Source organism: Anas platyrhynchos, chromosome 21, assembly GCF_047663525.1.
Source record: "Anas platyrhynchos isolate ZD024472 breed Pekin duck chromosome 21, IASCAAS_PekinDuck_T2T, whole genome shotgun sequence".
In the NCBI taxonomy this organism is placed as follows: Eukaryota; Metazoa; Chordata; class Aves; order Anseriformes; family Anatidae; genus Anas; species Anas platyrhynchos.
In genome coordinates this window covers 5,167,775-5,185,149 of record NC_092607.1, presented here as the reverse complement: position 1 = coordinate 5,185,149, position 17,375 = coordinate 5,167,775, and the positions used below count along the sequence as shown (strand labels likewise).

At 50.8% G+C, this 17,375-nt stretch overlaps 1 protein-coding gene and 1 long non-coding RNA gene across 5 annotated transcripts in view; both read left to right on the top strand.

The window, feature by feature from the left end:
• The first annotated feature begins 1,860 nt into the window (after positions 1-1,860).
• On the top strand, positions 1,861-8,485 carry LOC139999233 (uncharacterized). The gene is made up of 6 exons (XR_011804546.1): positions 1,861-2,064; positions 2,168-2,315; positions 3,853-5,925; positions 6,024-6,077; positions 6,707-6,842; positions 7,740-8,485. It is a non-coding gene; the product is annotated as an uncharacterized lncRNA (long non-coding RNA).
• Positions 8,486-11,702: 3,217 nt separating this feature from the next.
• RALY (RALY heterogeneous nuclear ribonucleoprotein) overlaps positions 11,703-17,375 on the top strand; it is a 116,807-nt gene continuing 111,134 nt past the window's right edge. The window contains exon 1 of one of the 4 annotated variants that reach the window (XM_038166238.2): positions 11,703-11,816. The gene's annotated coding sequence lies outside the window, so the exon portion shown is untranslated. Of the gene's footprint in view, positions 11,833-17,375 lie in introns of all 4 variants that reach the window. The other 3 variants (XM_038166237.2, XM_038166240.2, XM_038166239.2) reach the window with 3 other exon arrangements.

Here is a 17,375-nt window from a genome sequence, read left to right as displayed (position 1 = left end):
GCGAGGCAGGGGAAGTGTCTTGATGTTTTACTTCTTCCGAGGATCCTAACATCAGAATTCGCTTTCCAGGCCTGCCAATTTAGTGTTAAATTCTCTTTAAAATCTTTGTTTGTGATGGAAATGTCACCCTGACAGATTAATTGAGCTATAACGTATGCAAAATAATGGGAGAAAAGAATGCAGTTGCATTACCCAGTGTTAATGCTGCAAATAGGCACTGCTACCTGCAGTGATGACTGTCTTGAATGCTAAAGGATCACAATCCTGGGCGCATCAAATGAGATATTTTAATGGGGAAAAACATCATTCTCATCTCACCTACAGTTGAAGGAAGGGGAAAAACATCTGGGAAGCGGTTCTGTGGTGAGTACTGTGGTTCATCTATCAATATTAATAATAACACATAAAACTGGGGCTTGCATATTATCTCCCAATGAACAGAAGACAGAGACTGAGTTCCATGTAATTTAATTTCAATTAGTGCATTGGAGCTTTTTAAAGAATGGACTATATATTCTTCTACAGTTACTCACAGACTATTAAACACAATGCAGAAAAATTATTATGTAAATGAGAATTATCTTATTGGCCTTAGTGTCTTTCTCCTTCTTCCTTCCCCAGGTAATTGGGTAGGTAGATGTTGGGGAAAAAATAGATGATGAGAAATGTGAATAATGAAATCTCTGCAGCACTCTCTCTCCTTAGATGCAGGAGCCCAAAATATATGTGTGTGTCAGTTTAATTTAATTCGCTGTTAATTAGCTTAAATAGTAGTCTTACCTTCCTTTGCTTTCACTGCATTTCTCTCCATGCTCTCATTAGGCAGTGTGATGAAGCAGGTGCTTGTTTGAAATACCATAAGTGCCTATTTACATTACAAAGCTATTCCTAGCACCCCCGATAAAGGAAACTGAAGTCTTGTCCCTGGATACAGCTGATGGGAGAAGGGAAGCAGTACCTTGTTTTCATGTATTTAAGCCCCAAAACACTGATTCCCTGGACTACTAAGACCAGAATTTAAAATACAAGGTACAGAAGCATCCAATAAACAAGCAGGCGTGTGGCTTTCTCCAAAGCAAGGTGCACAGGAGACCTTCTGAGATCTGCCTGGAGGATTTGTACATTCAGTTCCCACCAATTTCTAATGAACGCAAAGGACTAGCACCTAAGCAGGGATACGAAGATCCCGTTTCAATGAACATGAATGGAAGTTGACAATTATTTAATTCAAGGCAACAAAGGAGACAGTAAATCTACAGTTGATTTTATTGGCATGGATAAACCTGGGAGAGGGCAAACTGTGGACAAAAAGGGAAGAAAAAAAAAGACGGAAAAGGCAGCAGGGAGGGAAAAAGGGAAAGAATTCAGCATAGGGCAGTGTGCTTTCAAATATTGATATGGAAAAGGTATAAATAGAAACAAACGCATGCTTGTGGAGCTAATAAGGTTCTTGTTTACAAGTGAGCAGTATGATTCATTAGGAATGGGAACAAACAACTGCTCTGAAAATAAGGGAACTGCTTTGTGAAGGAACTGACAGACCAGAGGAAGGACTTTGGGTGCAAGTGAGCTCAAAAAGAGAAGTTCTGCAGCTCCCAGCCCCGTTGTGTGCAGCGTGCCCCCTTGACGTGCAGAGGCTCAGAGGGCAGCGGGTTGTGGGGGAGGCAGGAGCAGCTCGGAAAGAGGATAGCTGGCTCTCCCCTCTCTTGTTCCAAGCACTGTAAAAACTGAGCAAACCAAATGCAGCTCCTTTCTCATTTTCAATTCAGTAGCCTTTCCAGTCCCTTGTTTTCATTTTACAGACAGGGCAAAGTCCAACTCCGCTGGCAAGCATCCTGGTTCCCTGTGTGCGGCAGATGTCCCCAGGTGCAGCTCGGCTCTGCAGGTGTGGGGATTAGGTGTCAGTGCTGCCAGGTCGGATCCTTCCTCACCTCCATCTTCAGGAGGACACAGCTCCTTGGATGTGTCCATGACCCAGCATTTATGTTTGATAAGGCTGTGAGATGGCAGTGTTGGCTAAGAAGGAAGGAAGATGGCCAAATACCCTCAAAAATAAGCATGGAGGTGAATGTGGAGCAGAGTAAGAAAAAAATGTGTCTCTCTCTGACTGCCCCCCAGAACAGCATTTCCTTGTTACATTGGGAATCTTCTCTTTCCTCCCTGCCAGAAAGCTCTGCGTGGGACAGCTTGAGGAAATAATTCGGGGGGGATCCCAGGAGAGCAGCAGCAGTCCCAGAGAAGGGGGTTGGAACCACGCCTGTTGTGTGCAGCGTGTCCAGGCTCTTCACCATCTCATCTGTGACCTGACGTTGGAGGTGAGGTTAATCAGGTCCCATTCCTTCCAGTAACTGCCATCGTGCTCACAAAACGCGGTGGGGCCAGCAGCATTGAATGAGCAGCAGAGCTGGTGATGTTTTGGTAGGCTGTGATGTTGGCATCCACGCCGGTTTTGTAACCGTTAAATTGCGCGGCCCCATGGGGTGAGCAGGATTATTTGCTCACACCGCTGAGAGCAGCTGCCTGGCTGGGTCTGCCCACAGCCTCAGGAAGGTGTCTGCATTATCCCAAACCCCACCCCTGCAGCCAGAGTGGTGCTGGGCATCCGTGTAGGCAGCGAGGTAGCTGGCACGGTGCCTGGGCGCCTTGCCTGTTCACCCTCTTCTGTCTTTCCTACTGCCTTCGTGCTCTTTGGGATCTTGGTTGTAACATAGGCACCACTCGCTGTATGGGGTCCTCTGCCTTCCGCCTGGCTTCTGCCTGCTTTCTGGCCCTGCTCTGCCAGCCCGTGCTGTTTCCAGACAGCCTGGAAAACCACTGCAGCAGAAGTTTATACAGGCAGCGTTGCACAGGTCTGACGCTCCTCCTGGGACCTGAGCATCAAGCCTTACAGCTCATGCTAAAATCCTGCCTTGCCTGGGGCTCCGCAGGGGAGAAAAGCCCAAGCTTTGATCACAGGAGCTGCATCGACAAGCTGCTGGCAGGGCTTAAAGCTCTCCAGACCCACCTCCCCTGGGCTGGTGCTTTCCCTCTGAGTGCGCCCCCAGCCAGCACACAGCAGTGGGACCGGCTGGTTCCCCTGGGTTTGCTGGCCCATCACAGGGGTGCTGCCCATCTTCAAAGGGCGAGGAGCACCCCACCCACCCCGCAGCACTTGGCACCAGGTATTTACACTCAGGGTGGGGAGGGTCTCTGGCAACAGCCGTGTCCGATGTAGCATAAAGCGGCTCTGACAGGCAACCACCCTGCGTCTGCACGGCAAAGGGATCGTGTTGTCCCAGCCCGTTAAGAGGCTCAGCCTTGTTATACGCTACCATTGTGGGTGGGTTTGTAGGGCAGATGGAGAGCGAGGTCTCCCCTAACAGCCCAGTTGTGAGGATAACCCCTAAAAGAGTCTGTTTGTTCAGGCTGTCCGTGTGATCTGATTTCATACCCCGCGTTTAGCACAGCGGCTCTTTCCCCTTGAGCAGCGCTATGCACTTTGCAGTTACATCTTTAAAACGACTTAGTTATACACTTGGTACATGTTATTTTGAATTCTCTTGAAGATCAAGGATGCTACAAAGCCAGCAAGATAAAATTAGCATCTGAGCTGTAGCCTCCGCCTGGTATAAGAAATGCAGATCAGCCTCACTTGCAGTGAGCGCTGGAAGGTGAATTTCATTTACGTCTTCCTTTCAGCAGACCTAGTTCTGCCACCCTTATTTGCTTAGAGTAAGGCAACTCATGAGCTGTCCCCACAGCTTCCGCAAGGCAGCTTCCAAAGGAAAGCATCAGGCAGTAGCACGGGTGTGGAATCGGACCCCAAACTGATAAGAAATCAGTTTGTTCAGATCGGTTCTTATCTACCCACAGGGGGACCAGCCAGGCTGGGACGTGCCATTCAGCCCTCAGGAAGCCAGCCCTGTTCAGCACCAGGTGCTACCACGGGACATTTTAAAGGGCTGCAAGAGGTGAGAGCATGTGCAGAGCCAAGCCCTCAAAGGACCCGAAGCCTGGAGAAGGGCCGGGGGGGGTGGGGGGGCTGTAGGGACCCCTGACATTATGTCAGGAGGCACCTGGCTGTGGTGGGCAAGTGATCCCAGCACTGGGGGCCGAAAGCTGCAGCACAACTGAGGTAAAGCCTGCAGCCTCTGCAGGAAACAAGACATCTTTTAAAAGCCAGATTAACCAGAAGGGGCCACCACGATGCCAGCCTAAAGACCTTCTCTTGGTTACCCTCTCCTTGAAGTAAATTCTAGCTGTGTTCTTTTTCAGTTTCTCAGTTCTGTTCTTTTCAGGGAGGTAAGTTTAAACCTGTAAGAGCAGGTCCTGCACGAGCCAAGTGCTAGGAAAAAACAGGCTGCTGCTGACGTCTGCCGCACACCTCATGGCATTGCCAGCACGGGCCTGGGTCCAAACTCAGGTCTAACCTTGTTTTGTGCCACGTGGCTGCAAACTGTCACTGGTTAAATCTGAGAAGCAGAGGCCAGGTCTGTGTTCCTCAACCTGGCGCTGGTCTGGCACAAACTGCCCCCTCCTTGTGCTCAGGTGCAGGGCTGGAGCAGACTGGGATGAGAAACGTGGGGCAGAAATTCAAAGCTTAGATCCTTAAATCTTTCCTGTGACCACCTACTGAGCCTTCACCCAATCTGTCTTCCTAGGCATTTGCTGGTGAAATACCCTGCTACCTGTTTGGGAACAGGCTTGAAATTGGCAGCCTTTACAGCATTGCCTTGGTCCCATCGGGGCTCATGAGTGCATCATTATCTTCTCAACGGGATCAGGAGGCAACTGCAGGCTCACTTACAGGGTGGAGACCTGAGTTAGACCCTTGGGGCTCTGCAGTCTTCCTGCCCAACAGGTCAGGAGTGAGAGCATCCAACCATGGTGACAAAGTCAAAGGGGCAGGGGGAGGACATTGGAAGAAGAGCAGTAGAGCTGCCTGGGGGTGTAGATGGGCTTTCAGAGGGGACAGTCAGGGTTAAGAGATCTATTTTCAAAGCTGTCAAATGACTGGAGGTACTTGATTGGGCATCCAAAAATTAAGGAGCCCCATACTTCCAGTGAATTAATTCCTACTGAATTAGGAGACACTTTTTCTGTCTCTTTCTTTGCAGATGTTCCAGAACAGTTCCATCTTTTTTCCACAGTATTTGAGGCGATTTACTGAGTAAGATCTAGGTTGAGTCATTGGTTGTCGTAAATGAGTATCAGTCCCTTGAAATTTGTTAATTCTTACCCATTTAAGCCAACAAAAGATTGTTCTTTAAAAAAGGTGTCTGAGTATCCAAATTTTAAAACCAAAGTTGTTTTAATTGGACTTGCAGGTAACATGTTCCATATTTCCAAAGTGAATACTCAGTAGGATGAATTCAGAGCCACTTTACGAAAGTTACAGATACACACTTAAAAGTAGGTGTTTCTGGGAACATCTCTGCCTTTTATGCTAGTGAATTTACACCAAACCAGCCAGAAGCAACAGAAGGGCAGTCCGTCTGAGCCACTGGCACTGACATCCATTCAATAGCAACATCCAGCCAGGCCTGGGTAATACTGTATGCAACTGCTTTCTTTGTTAATGAAGGTAACATTGTGCATTGAACCAAAGGTGGATACCTGCCACAAACTTCACACCTCATCCAGGCTTCAGGATGTTGCTTTTCAGATCCAGACTTTTGGTTTTGCCATTAGAGAAATAAGACTGCCAGGGAATTAAATCTGGAGCCAGCTTCTGCAAAATCTGAAGGAGGTGGGAAGCTGGATTCAGGCTGATGCATCTCTCCTCGCTGAGTACCCCAGAACACTTTGCCTTCATTCCGAAATCCCCAGGCTATAGCGCAGAGGAGATGTGCTGCACGTGAAACAGCCCTGCATTGCCTCTGGTCACAGGGCATTAAAACGTGGAAGTGAGGACCCACAGGAGAGAACAGGACAAGCTGTCACAATGTGAGTTTGCTGTCCCAGCATAGCAGAGTCTGGGAGAACTGATTAATTTATGATATTTTAAGGATTTCTGCTGGTACATTCAAGTATTTCATTCCTAGGGAAAAGGAGAAAGTCCTTATGGACCATGGATGACTGGTGTTCCCCATATAGTAGTAAGTATCCAGCAGGTTTTCTGCCTTACTGCTTTATGCTGAGGTCGAAATACACAGATAAAAGGCAGCCAAGGGAGAGGCAGGTCGCCTCAGCTTCCCCTGCTCGGGATTTTCATTTGTGAAATGTACAGAAAAATAAGCAGACAACAGTTTTCCCAAGTAAGTAGGTTGGTTGCTTGCCTTCTCTCCTTCCCTTAGTATTTGCAAGCTACCAAAAATAGTTTACTCCTATTGTTTATTCTCGGTACTCTGTCATCAACAAAATCCATTCAGTGCTGTGCTAAGCACTGAAATGAACAAGAGGGAGATGGGCCCCAGCCCTAGAAGGTCAGAAAATACAGCAGGCTGACAAAACAAAAAACAAACCAAAAAATAATAATAAAAATGAACAGAACAAGGGAAGGACTATGATTTAAAAAATAGACCATGAAGAGAGGGATTGTATTTCACCTCCCTAGCATCTCTGTAACAACACTGAAATGGTTTACTTGATCCCCAAGTCACCATCATTTGAGGTCTCACACTTTTCTTTCTGCTGTTATTTTACATTTCATTATCTTGGTGTTTTCAGATGAAAGTAGTCCTGCTCCAACAAATTACTGGAAGTGTTTTTCCTCTGTTGCAAACAGATTGTTTCCCTGCTCTTCCTCAGCATTCAGCATACAGCGGCAGCAATACGCCTTTCATTATGTGGACCAGGAGAGCTCTGCATCCTGCATAATAGTTTCCTCCTCTGATGCTGGGATTGATGTGATGGCAATTTCTGTGAGTTCTGTTACCTGTCCTAAGAGAAAATGCATACATGTGTGGGCGCACCCACACATTGCTTTTCACTGCCTGCTTTCAAGCTGATGTGGAAGCTGTAGGGAAAAAATGAATCTTATTTGCCAGTTAGGTCTACTAATTACAGGACTTTTTTTTTTTTCTTTTTTTTTATAAAAAAAATTGTTTTCACTTACAGCCTTTGCAATCTGTTTTGAATTAGGAAACACTCAGGATTAGAAAGTGTTTTCTCATTAGAACAAATGCCATAGATTTAAAAACCTCTTCATTTAAATTCCTCCTAATGTTCTTTGGCTTGAAAAAGTGAGCTCTTAATGTCCATTTTAATTAAAGCATTTCAGTGGGATTCCAGCTGGGCACCAAATGACAGCAGGTCTCTGAGAAGTGGACGTGGTCCAACTAAGAAAGGGAACTCCAGGGTGGGAACTTCAGCAGAAGCTGTCCTTTTTAAGGAGAAGTGCTAAGGGAAAAATAAACTAAGGTCCACCCAGAAAAGCGATCCCACACTTCAAGTGGGTGCAAGAATCTCATAGTTTGTGAGGTGCTGCCTGGGGGTGCTGGGTTTTGCACTGGGGCAGACGTATATTGCCCTCAGCTGCTCCGTACTGCTGTCTCCTTGCTGCTGTACCAGTTTGCAAAGCATCAGCACGGGCATTTGCAGTTAGTGGGATTGCTGGCCATAGGTTTTAGCACCCTACCTCCGCTGTCAGGTTCCTCCTCTTTTATCCACTGCCACCAAAATTTCTGATTTCTCACTTTAAAGTGCTGGAAAATAAAGCCTCATCCAGCATATTCACATTCCTTTCCTAGAGCATGGAAAAGGCTGAGGGCAGCACACTGATGGGGATTATCCAGCACCTCAATGCTCTTCTTTCCTAGCTACTGACCAGAGAGCACTGGTGCCCCTCTTTTCTCCAGAGCAGCCTGGGGCAGTGCAGAGGGACAGAGAGGGACCGGGCAGCCATGAGCCAGCAGGAGGTGAGAGCATCATCTGGGCAGTGTTCCTCTGCAGGCAGTGAAGGCAATGAAAGAGAAGCAAACAGCAAGGTCAGATTTGCACTGATGGAAATCAGACAGCTCCAGTAAAGTCAGAAACTTCGCCTGGGTTCACACCAGCATCGTGTCTGGCTTGCTCTCTCCTGCACTGAGTGATGAATAAATCCGGAGACAGTTAATAATGAAAGACTATTAAGAAAAGATTTAGTCATTACTGTTCGTGCGCTTCTATGCCCTGTCATTTGTCAGGCACTTGAACCAAACATGGGAAATGTCAGTCCCAGAAATGCTGCTGATACCCATCCTGGTCACAGATTTATTGGTGCTTGTGCCCAGACAGCATCCAGGGGAGGAGTAGTGAGACCTGGGCAGGAGTTTGCCATGTGCCACTGCTTTCTTCCCTCGGCACAACCCTTTAAACCAGTCACCTTCACTCATAAACAGTTACCAGTATCAGAGCTGAGCAGCATTTCTGGGCCAAAAAGCACCTTGTGTTATGTTTTTGAGAAGGAAATGTTCTCAGCTCAATTGTTTAACCTCCAAAGTCCAGGCAAAGAGATTCATTTTGAATGATCCTTGGAAGTAATATTATTTGCTCCCCACTCCCCACCATGTTAATTGTTTCTCTTTCTTTTTAGAGAGAATCCTGTTCCTGCTCTCACGTTCACACCTTATGAGTTGGTGCACGTCGTGTGTGAGGTGGAGCAACTGTTTAAGAGCGTATCTTTGACGACAGTAAGAAAACATAAAAATAAGCACAGGTTTTGTTTTCAGACCATCTTCAGCCGCATGTAGTGTACAGTTCCTGGAAGGAAAAACACTAGGATATACACGGTGTGTACACAGGAACAAAAAATAATGCCAGTAATAATGCCATATTGCACGGGCGTCCTGCACTCATGGCAGCAGCATTGTGCTGGACTGACCCAAAATGTGTGTCCCTTCCCCATGAGGGCAGCTGTGTGCATATAGCAGGGCCATGCAAGAGTCATCTGCTTTTTGCGTCTGTGTCCGCAGAGTTTTTCTCTGTTAACACAAAGTTGGATGAGCCCCAGCTCCCCCCTTCTGACATCCTTTTATTGCTTTTAGAGTGACTTTGAGACGGGGTGGAAAAAGAAATCTGACAGCGGTAAGTTCCAAGGTCAGTGCTGCTCACCCATCTCTGTCATCCCACTGAGCTCATAAATTGGTGTTAACGCCTCCTGGAAAAAAAAATAAAAAATAAAAGACATATAAAAAGAGAACCTTGTTCACACTTGGAGGCATACCCGTCACTAGGGCAGACTCTGTGAAGCGTGACTACAGCAGGACTGCGAGTGTAGACAAAATCCAAAGCCCATTCAGTCCAGCTGTGATCCTCGGCCCCTGCAAGCATCCATCCCGGCACCCAGAGCAAGCAGGAAAGAGCTGCCTTTTTAGGCAAACTGTTTTCTTTTTAAACATCATAAAGCACATGTATATTTTTGTTCCTCTTTTATTAGAAATCCCCTTTTGCAGAATGATCATTTTTGTTCTTTCTTCAAACAGCTGCTTATAGCAGGGCTTCATGGTGTGGAAAGTACAAATAACTTAGGACCTTTTGAGATGCACCCCTAGCCTCCTCCACTAACTATTCTCTTTAGTGGGATTCATAAAATCTATTACTGTTTCTTCAGATTGGCCACAGTGTGACTTTGGAGAATTTTTTTTTCTGTGTTGACACTGTTGCTTCATTGTTATTCTTTCTGTACTGGTGGAACAAAATGAAAAATTCATTAAAAACAGAGAAAAAAGGGAAGGAAAGCAAAGCACTGGCATTTCTCTATCTCCCAGCACAAGAATCAAATGTAGGAGATTGAAATCAGGGCTATGGGAAGAAAGGGGTGGGAGGGTTAAATGTCTGAAAGGTTCATAACCAGACACTCAGTGTCCTGGGCAAGCAATCTGTGCTGATAAACAGGAACAGTTGCCTCCTTTCCAGGGAACCACTGTCCAATTAGGAGCTGAAGAAAGGTCTCACAGGAGGACTTGCCACCTTGGGGCCAGCGATGATTTTGACACAGTCTCCTACAGCATCCTGGCATCCAACCTGGGGCTGGGTGGGGGCTTTGTACAGCACTGAGAAATGAGCTGGGTGCTTGGGCTCCAAAGGGGTCAGGGTGGGTTGTGCCCTACCTGGAGGCCATTTACAAGGAGTGTTTCTCAGCAGTCTTCCAGGGATGTGTCGTAACAGCCCTAGTGATAACCTAAGGAGGAGATAAAATGCAACAGATTGCAGGGAATACCAAAGAGGAGTTTGCAGGTGCTCGAGAGTATGGTTGCCACTGAGCAGGGTGTGCATGGGCTGGAGGAAAGGGAGGCTCCCTGGCACGTACCAGCCACGTCTGGCACAGCTCGTGACATGGTGCTAAACTGGGGTAAGTCCAGAGACACCCAGCTGAGCCCTCCAGGGTCCCTGCCAACCTGAACTCTCCTGGGGTTCTGTGGATCCTCGATCCTCTTCCCAGATCTGCTGTGGGTTTGCTTTGCTGTGCTGTAGCTTTTCTTTTTCCTCATGAGAGGCCTCAACTTCTGTAATTACCCCTACGTTACTTTTCCACCCCATGACAGGGACAGCCCCCCAAACAAAGACCTACATCTTTTAAAAAAATAAAAGTGACAATCCAAAACATTTCCCAGGATCTTTGCTTAGGAACGTCACAGGGAAGAGCAATTCTTTTTGTGATCAAGAGGCTTAACTTCAAAAGCATCCAACCTGCAGCTCTCCGTGGGACACCTTTCTGCAGGGTTATTAGTAAGAAATAATTGTTTTAAGTGCAGGAAAGGATGTGTACTTTCCATTCTCCTCCAGAACCCCTACATCGTTTGTCCTTAGTAAATAATGAAAGATGTTTTTGTACTGCTGCCCCCCCTTAGACTTTAAAGTGATTGGAAAGCAACAATAAACAGGACTTTAAAGAAAAATGGGGTAAAGCTGGTTTGGATGCAAACTTAACTCTGGACTAGTACGAACAGCACCTGCTTTTGCAGAAGCTTAAAGATGTTACGGGGGCTTTTTGTGTGGTGAGTTTTGGTCTAAAAGCTGAACGCCCCGACACCGGGCGGTGCTGAACCCAGAGCGGGTCACACAGGGAGGCGCCCAGGCGGGGTTGGGATGAGAGGAGACCCCACAGCCCCCTGGGCAGCCCGTCCCAGCGCTCCGTCACCCTCACCGCCAACTTTTTTCCCACATTTAAGCGGAATCGAGCATTTGAACGCCCACACGGCGCGGCAGGAGGCCGCTGCCCGCCTCTTCTCCCGGGGGGCGAGCGGGGCTGAGGCGCCAGCCCCGTCACGCCAGGGGCGGTGACGCGAGGCAGCGCCTCACGGGGCGGCGGTGGGGTCCCCGTCCCCGGGGCTGTGTGGGGCGGGGCTGTGGTGCTTGGGGACACTGCTCGGGGGCTCAGCGGGCCCGGTGCCCGCTCCCAGGGGCCCCGCCGCGCTCTAACAGCCGAGGCCAGGCGGGACTCGGGGCCGCGCGGCTGCCGGGGGAGGCGCCGCTGCTCAGCCCCGCCTCAGCCACCGCCTCCCCTCAGCGCCGCTCCCGCCCCTCCCGCCGGACTCTCCCATCTCGCTGTCTGCGGGGGGGAGAGAGCGGGAGGGCGGAGGTGGCGGCGCGGGGCGAGCGCCGCTTTCCCTCTGCCGTGTCCCGACAGCGCGGCTCTGTCGCGATCGGAGCAGCACCGTGGTGGCGGAGCGGGGAGAGGCGGGGCAGGGCGGGCAGCAGAGGCTGGCGTTGCTCAGCGCCCCCCCCCGCCGCGCCGCTGTGGTACGGTCGGCGGGAGGGGCGGGGCGGGGGAGAAGGGGGGCGTGGTTTTGGCGAAGAGGGGCGGGGCCTCTGGGGAGGGGCGGGGCCTGCAGGGAGGGGCGGGGCTCCGCCGCCCGCGGGTGCTGCGGGGCGCGGCGTGCCCGGGAGCGGCCGGAGCCGGCGTGGCGCTGAGCGTGAGTCGGGCTCCCGGTGGGCTCCGCTTTTTTTCTCCCCTCCTTTAAGCCTCCCCCCGCGTTAATTCCTTTTGGCCCGTGGTCGTTTCTTTTTACTCTCTCATTTGGGGTTTTTTCCCTTAAGCCTGCGTTTCACGGGAATCGCCGGGAGGCGCGGCGGGAGGGAGCTGGGCGCTGCCGGGGCTCGGCCCGGGCTCCGCGCTGCCCCCCGGTGCCCCGGGGCGAAGCAGCGGCAGGGGGGAGCCTCCCGGGGCTGGCGCCTCCCGCTCCCGTCCGGAGGGGCCGGGGCCGGGCTCGGGGGCGGCTCCGTGGCAGGAGGGGGGTCCCGGGGAGCCCCGGTGCTCGCGGACCCCCGCTCCGTGCGGCTGGCTGGGGCCGTGCAGAGAGGTCTGAGCCCCCCCGGGATGAGCCCTGGGACCGATCCTGCCCCAAACCCGGCCCCGAGCGCGTCCCGGCAGAGCCGCCGCGCCCGTCCCGAGCGCTCCCGGGGGAGCCGCGGAGCGCCCTGGGTTTGCCGTGCCCGGGATCGGGGGGAAATTTGGGGGATGCTGCAGCAGGTACCGCCGGGCTGCCCGCGTGTGGGAAGGACGGTGCTGAGCCTAGAAGGGGCTGCGGGTGTTTTCCCTTCCCGCTGAGTTACCGTCCTGCCCGGCTCGGGGTTCGGCAGGGACGTGAAGGCTTTGCTGCCAGTTACTGGGACAGGGGGGGCTGGGGGAGAAGCGAGGGGTTAAACCTCGGGTCAAGGTACGATCCCTTCAGGTCGTGGGCTGAGGTTTGCGATGGAAAGGTTAAAAATGCCTGGGAAACACGCTAGGAAGAAACAGACTGAACGGGGGTAACTTCAGAATAAACGGTTACCGGGGATTGCTTAGAAATCCAGGAACCTGCTGGTGAACAGGGAGGGAGGGAGGAATCATTCCGATCGATAACGAGTTTTTTTATTATTTTTTTATATAACTGTACAATTTTTATTATACCGCGTAAAGCACGCGTTTAGGTTTTATTTTTCATACCTGTGTTTGTAGCCAAGGCTAAATCTGCAGAGTTCCTGCTGATGTGGGGAATCAGCGTGAACTCTGATCTGAATCAAGCTGAACAGCAAAGAGGCTCTTAGGAGAATCTGAAACCCAGGAGGCATTTTTCAGACCTGAGTTATGGCACTTTTTTCAGAGGTGCCTCAGGCAATTGCATTTTAAGAAGACAAAGCTTTTGTTTTCCAGCTGGCCTAGAAAAATGTCAAGGATGAATCCAAAGCAGAGGCTTTCAGAAGTTGTCATTTGTGTTTAAGTTGATTTTGCTGTTGTGCACAAAACGCTGCTGCCTTCCTCGCAGGAGTGTGAACAGGGGCTATTTTTATTTTTGCCACCAGTCCCCGTCTACCTGTTTCAGCTCAATTCAAGTGAGTAATGTTCTTTAGTGCTTTTCCTCTGTGAGTGTGTATTTAATTAGCAGGTCAGGTGTCTGCAGCTGCATCTCGGTTATAAAATTAATTGTATGTACTTTACAAAAGGCAGAGTGGAGGTGACACCGGGGCAGAGATTGACACAAAAGCCCTGTTCTGGGGAATTAACACCTGCATGCAACTCTCCGGTTTTGCATCTGAAATACTGGAATTTTCAAGGCAAAGGCTGGTAACAATGGGCAAAGACTGCTTTTCTGTGCACATCCTAGGAAATCCACAGTTTGCATGGAAACGAGAAGTATGCATGCTAATGGGAGGTCTTACGCTTTTCTTGTGGCTAGTGGTGTTCCTTGCAGCTGAAAGCAATTGCAGTTGGCATCCCAGGGTTGCTGGGCTGCAGGCAAACAGCAGAAGCTATGCGGAGGGTACCACGGAGGATGCCCCAGCCTGGATGTGGGAAAGCACACTGCCTGCAATCTGTAGTTCTGCAAGCTCTCAGCGAGGTCCCTCTCGTTTAAGAAGCACTGCCAGTGTCGATGACGACTTATTTTTCCCCAAGTAAAATGAGAACAGGTTTTGTCTTTGGGAAACCTTAAGGAAGCAGCATTTACCCTGTTAACGTGGTCCAAAGCTAGAGGAGACACTGTGGGAATTAACCTCACCCTCCGACTTCTGTTGCCCTGCCTTGCTTTGTTCTGGATGCCCAGGGAAAGGCAATACGGGCGGTGTGAGTCATCTTTTGGCTCTCGTGTGGCACTGTTCAACACAAACAGTCCTGTTTGCTCCCCTCACTGAGGGCGCTCGGATCTTCCTGCGTGGGAGGGCCCGGAGTGGGTGCACCAGCTCTGCTGGAAAGGCAGCTGCTGCTTCCACGGGAGAGGGTGGGTCCTGCTCTTGCAGCACCTCACGGGAATACACTTTTTTAAAATAAACCTTTGCAATGTGTAGAAAGCCATGCATGAGGCAGGACTCAGCCTTGGCTTTGTGGGGCAGGTTCCCCCACTGATTCTGGGGGGCCTGTGCTAACAGGCAGGGTGCCAGGCTCCAGCAGCGTTCCCACATCTGCAGCAGAGCGCTTCCTTCACTGAACGTATCCGTTTGCAGCCTCTACCAGTCATGTTGCACAACAGTCTTTTTTTTTCTTTTTTTTTTTTTTTTTGATCTGAAAAGTCAGTTTTTAAAATAGAAACGCGGTGCCAGTATGTTCGTAGAGAAGAGGAATGAGGTGAATGGCATGGGTGCCTCCGGGCTGCAGCCGCATGAACGCAGCAATTCCCAGGTGAAGTCTGCGGCGTCGGCTGCCCGGTGGGATGGCACGGAGCAGTGGGAGGTGGGACGTGGTTCCTCTGGGGCTTTTGCAAGCAGGTTGTGTTTTGACAAATGTGGCCATGGTAGGAAAGAATATGAACTTGTCTTCTGGCTGCTGCTGCAGGCTGGGGGACGGACAGACTGGCTGGAGCCGTGTGTCCCCTGCGGTGTCCTCCCGCTGTGCCCGCCACCCCCGGGGGAGGACAGCCCTCTGCGCGGGGCCTGCCTTCTGGTGGCAGCAGGGTGTGGAAATACGGGTGGCAGTTCTGCCAAGAAAAGATATTTTGATGAAATGAGGGCAGTGGCCGCTTGCTGTGGGAGCTGGGAGGAGATCAGCAGTGTAATCTGTATCGGTGCGCGGATTGCTGAGCTGGGGAGCAGACTGGAGCGGACACAAGGTAGGGATGGGAAGCTGGTGCCCCTCACCTGGGCTCCCAGTGCCTTTACAAGACTGCTTAAACCTCATGCTTTTATCCTGCCTTTAGCGAATTCTTCTGGAAGGATGCTCTAGGAGCATTTGTGAGGGGGAAAATGCTGCTTTAGGACATGGGACCTGCTGCTTCTGCCAGCTGCATGGTGCAGGTGCCGTGGCGAGGGCTCTGTTTGACCGCAGCTTGTAGATGAAGCCGAGTGCCTTGGAGAAGCGAGGGCTGTCCAGTGCCAGCATTTGGCCCTTGGCTGTGTGGGACTGTGTGGCAGCAAGCATCCCTCTGGGTCAGGGGAAGCACGCTGCGGGTGTTGGGTGCCAGGCACGGGGCAGCTTCCCCGGGGAGCGGGGCCCCCTCGACCCTCGGCGGCTCCCAGCCGTGCTCAGGTGCCCCAGAGCACGGTGCTGCAGCCCCAGCCGCATGTCCCAGTGCCCAGGGATGGGCACCTTGCAGAGGAAGGTGCTGCAGGGCTGCTGTCAAGGGCTGGTGAGAGCTGTAAGCTCTGTGAAAATCCTTCTGAGCCTCTCCAGCAAATGAGGCTTCATTCTCTTTGCTCTTGCTACCAGGCTTGCTCTGCTGCGTGATTTGTGCTCGCTCATTTAAGCAGGGCAGTGAAGCTTTGGCCTGTGTGTGTCCCAGCTGCACTGGGGATGGCTTGGAAGGTCCGGTGTGTTCTCGCCACCTCCCCACACCCTTGCAGCGAGTTTCCATGCAGGCACAGGAGCTCTCACCGCAGATTACATCACAAGAGGAGTGAGAATGTAGAGCTGGTTTGGAAACTTCTGTGCCTATAAAACTCCTGGAGGAGCTCTGGTGCAGCTCATCTCGTGCAGCCAGGGTGCGTGTTTTACCTCCAGTAGTTATCTCAGCACCCACGGGGCACAGGCTGGTGAAGAGAAGCTTCTGAAGGTGAAGTCTGCTGAAGGATGCCCTGTGAAGCTAATACTGGAGAACAGCTTCACAGGCACATGGGGAATGACTGTTGCAATGGATGTACATCAGAAGTAGGCACTGGACTTCTTGGCTCGTAATTAGGAGCAGAGTGCTTGCCTGCAGATGGGCTCCCCAGCCGTTTTACTGCGGTACAAACAGCGTTTTCAGGGAGGGTGCGTTAATAAGCCAGGGTTTGCTAATACCTCCTGTGAGCAGAACCACACCTTGTGGTAGGAGAGGGATAGGAAGGGCTTAGATGTTTTTAATTAAAGTTATTGTGAGGAAGAAATTAAACACGGTCTCTTGCCCTGCTTGTACGACGAGCGGAGAGGGCTCAGCCTCCGTGCACCAAGCTATTAGCTGCCTTCTGTTTGCATAGGAAAAAAAGCAATTTATTTTTCAGCTTTTACCCCTGCTCCTGGGCCCTGTTTGCGTGTTTGTTTTTGGCAGCTCATCACTTTGAAGATGGACGTGAACGCTGTTCACCCAGATAGTCCTTCATCTTTTGTTGGCAAATGCTACAAAACCTGTCTTAAATTGCCTCATCTCTCCGAGCGAACAGGCTGTGTACAGGCTGTGTACATACTCCTGGTGAACGAGGTGCTTTCAGCCCAAGTATAAGCCAGGCAGTGCTGCTGCTCTGTGCGCTGCTCCAGCCTCTCCTGAGTTCCCCTTCCAGAACAGCCTCTAAACCTGTAAATCTGAAAAGCAGCAGTGGCTGGGGGAAAGCAGAAGGCCACAGCGCTTCTTTATTTCACAGCAAAACCTGCTGGTGCTCCAGCTGCTGGGCTGGGTCCCACGTCCATGTCCTTGGCTCCTCGCTTGTGGCAGTGATGGGGCTGCTGCTGCTGCTCCGTGCTGCCCCAGGGCGCTGCGTTCCCGGCAGCGTGGGCTGCTTTGTTTATTGTCTGGAGAATTTCCAGCCCCTGCCTTCCTTTCTCTCTCGAGCCCTGCCACACGTGTGGTGGGCTGGGGTGAAACGTCCCGCCACAGCAAGGTGTGCTGTAAAAAACAGAAGATGGTAGAGGGGGCTAATTCAGTGTGGAAAAGCCCAGAAGCTACAGCTGAACAGAAACAAGATTTAATTAATCATTGTGTAGCCTGCTTGTGGTGGCTACTTTGTGCACACGGGTACTTTTTTTTTCTCATAGCGTCTTCCCTGACCTCAGCTGGAGGGAGCGCGTTGCTGACTTGTCATGCAGGTGCATGCTCATCTTTGCTCCCATCCCGTGTCTCAAAATGACAGCGAGAGGAGCTTCTGGACAGCTCGGAGCAGAGGGGTGGGTTTGACAGCCTGAGCAGCCGAGGAGGGCAGCTTGTGAAGTGGTGTTTCAGGCTTTCCTCTGCATTCATTGCTTTTATTATCATTCCAATTTGCAGATGTCGTATCGCTCTGCACTTTTTTTGTGCTTCTTGCTGATGATACATGTCTGTTCAAGTACTGATTTGCAAGAGGGAAAAACACTGTGCTCATGACCTCAGAATTGA